This window comes from Mastomys coucha, unplaced genomic scaffold (genome assembly GCF_008632895.1).
Source record: "Mastomys coucha isolate ucsf_1 unplaced genomic scaffold, UCSF_Mcou_1 pScaffold21, whole genome shotgun sequence".
In the NCBI taxonomy this organism is placed as follows: domain Eukaryota; kingdom Metazoa; phylum Chordata; class Mammalia; order Rodentia; family Muridae; genus Mastomys; species Mastomys coucha.
In genome coordinates, this window is record NW_022196904.1 from 106,886,799 (window position 1) to 106,890,120 (window position 3,322).

General features: G+C 41.0%; 1 long non-coding RNA gene across 1 annotated transcript; it reads left to right on the plus strand.

Moving 5' to 3' along the window:
- Positions 1-1,221: 1,221 nt before the first annotated feature.
- On the plus strand, positions 1,222-3,018 carry LOC116100874. Its single transcript, XR_004122703.1, has 2 exons — positions 1,222-1,299; positions 2,875-3,018. It is a non-coding gene; the product is annotated as an uncharacterized LOC116100874 (long non-coding RNA).
- Positions 3,019-3,322: the final 304 nt, after the last annotated feature.

A 3,322-nucleotide genomic window follows, 5' to 3' on the forward strand; every position in this document is an offset into this window, starting at 1 on the left:
TGGTGCAAGAAAATGTTCCAGGTAAAGAGAATACTGTAGTTCTGCGATCTGAGCAATTGAGAAATGGAAGATAAGAGTGCTTTCAAAGTCAGCAGCCGGCCAGCTACTAATTGGACATATTGCTGCTCACCATGAGGACAGCAAGAGACAGACAGCTAATGACAAGACAAGAACCAGAGAGCCTCACTGGTCCGCAAAAAGGAGGCCTTTGTGTTTTGTGACAGAAATGCAGAGAGAACTGCACAGCAAACTGACAACTGCAGAGTCATGAGCTTGAGGGAGTTTACATGGTCAGCCAGGGGCCATCCTGAGTGAAGGCAAGGAGCTGACAGAGCAAACCTGAGAGCCTGTGCCATGCTAGATGCCAGGAAGAATAACCATAAAACTGTGGGTTCTGCAACCTTCCAGGCTCCGAGGCTTTGAAGGGAAACTATTCTTCTCTAGTTAGAACTTGGGGTATTGACAAAGGGTACAGAACCTCTCCTTGGATTGGGGCATCCCATACCTCCAAACTGCCTATGCTGTCTCTCCTGGATGTTTTGCCAGTAAGTGAGGTCAGCCTGAATGGAGATATGTTCAGTCTGATGAAAAAGGATAAACCTACATAGCTAAAAAGGTATTCCATAAGTGCAGACATGTTGCTTCCTCTAAAATGCTCAGTGTCTAAGAATATCACAGATACTAAGACAGGCCTGTTTTCTGGGAGAGCTTGGAACCCTATAATTGATAAGGATACAGAGACAGAAGTGACGAGGTTTAATCTTCTATAAAGATATAATGTATGCTGAGCATGTGTACAAATGCACACACCACACCACACATGTACACCACTCACATACCACAAACTACACACAACACACACACACACACAAAGAATCCAAGAAAATCCATGTAATCCCACAAAAGGTACTTTTAAGAATGTATGTTCATTCTTTATTTGTTAGGATTAAAACTGGGAACAATTCAAAATTCATCAACAGATATGGAAATTGTGACATAGAGGGCAATGGACTGAAAAAAATATAGCGGTGTATAAATTAAGTAGATCTCCAGAGTAAAAGATTGCATTGAAAGACAAGACTTAGAAGGACTATTCTGTAAGTATATTCACATTAAGCTTAAACACCACTGGCTCTGTTGTGAGAGGCACCAGGAATAATTCCCTGAACGTAAGAGACAGGAGGTGAGTGTCCATGAAGACGAAAGCAGTATTCATTTGTTTTTTTCTACTGGGGACTGAACGCCTGGCCTTCCACATGATAAGCTCAGTCAGCCACCCCTCCAGACCATGGCAACACGGTATGTTCTCTCTCCCTCCCCGCCCTCTCCCTCTCCCTGCCTCCTTTCCTCTCTCTTTTGTTCTAGTGATAAAATCTTAGTTCTCAGTCTTATGTAAGTAGTGGATATATGAATGTATAAACAAAAAAATTCACTTAAATTTGAGTAGAAAGTAGAGTGTGAGATCTCACAAGTGTAATCTTGGCATTTGAGAAGTTGAGACAGGAGGATGACTTCAGCTTTAAAGTCAGTCAAGGCTATACATGAGTTTTAGATCTGCATAGGCTACAAAGTAAAATTCAGTCTCAATAAAATAAAATAATAAAACAGGCACTAGAAAGAGGGCTCAGTGGTTAAGAGCACTGCTCTTGCAGAGGACCCGGGTTCCATTCCCAGAACCTACACAGCAGCTTACAACTGTCTGTAACCCCAGTTCTAGGGAGCCCAATATGCTTTTCCAGTTTTCATAGATATTAGGTGTGTACAAGATGCACAGATATACATGTAGGCAAAGCACCTATGCATATGAAATAAATAAGTCTAAGATTTAGTTTGGAAAGTTTTGTCTACTATATCCTGTATTTGTTATATGACAATAAATTGTTTAAAGGGCACTTGAAGGAAAGCGACATGTCTCCTTGCTTGGTAGAAGTAAGAAGAGTTTTCAATTTCTTCAATTATTCTTTTTCTTTTTCCATCAACAAACACGATGGTGAGAAAGCAAAACAGTGAGGTTACTTCATGGAAGAGAGGCAGTGCTCTGGCTTCAGACTGTCATCAGACACCAGGCACTTTGCATGCAACAACGTGTGCAGTAAACTGTCTGGGCTGTAGGAACATTACTCTTTGTCCTGGTTTTGAACAGTTCATCAAATCCAACAGCAAAGCCAGAGTTGGCAGTTGGGCTGAGCTGTACTCCCCTCAGAAATGTTCCCTAGAAATTAAAACCTGGGTCTGTAATTTGGAGCCCAGGAGCTACATTCCATTTGAGCCTCACTGTATATTGTTCTTTAAAATGTGCTAACAATGCCTCCGATCAGACCGCAATTACAGGCCTGTAACTTCAGGCCATCATTAGGCCTGGGCCAATGCCTCCATCCTACGTGCATTTTAATAGTTGTTTTGTGATATCGAGGTGCCTAATGCTTTCTCCGTCTCTTAATAACTATTCTTAGCAAATAAATTCTGTGCCTTATAATTAGTGATTTTCTTCCTAATTATGGCTTTTTCAATTTTCACATGAGATGACAAAAAAAAAATCATGTTTTGCCCAAGAACCAGCTTATTAGTTAATGAAAATTTGTCTAATAGCAGCCTTTTAGATATCCTGTCAAAATCAAAAGCAACATTTAGTGATGAGAAATGTTGCTTCTGTGTTAACATTCAATGTTAATTCCTGGGTAGAGACTTGGAATAAGGCATAGGAAGCACGATTTCTTCTTAAAAAGATTAAAATATTCCTTATGGACTCCATAGAATTTGTAAATGTTAACTCTCTCTCTTCCTCTCCCTCTCCCCCTCTCTCTCTCTCCCTCTCTCTATCTCTGACTTATGTCCCCATTTGCCCTTGATTTATATCACCCTCCTGGGATTCAGTTCCAGAGAGAGACTACTCACGCGACCCTCTCATCTGGATGTGTGTGGCACATTGCCTGGCAAGGGCACCCTGAGCCAGAACAAGTCTTCCACCTATTATTTGGTTCTGAACCATAAATATAGCATTCTGGGAGCAGAGTCTAATATTGTCCCCTAAACAAGCATCCTCATTCTCTCCAACAGATACACTCTGGTTCACTTGGCTGAGTCTGTTAATAATATGAAGGGAAGGCGAACTTTATCAAAAAGTAGTGACTCGTTTCTTCCACCTTAGCAAAATCTAAAAAAGATTTAGACACAACCCAAATGATTTACAGCTTAAATATTCATGTCCTAGTCCCAGCCCTGAAATGACATTTAAATTGTGTCTGGGGACTTTTGTTTTGAGCTTACTGTCATGGCCCACTTCGGAGGGCTTCAAAGACTAAGAGAGAGAGGAATATTTAGC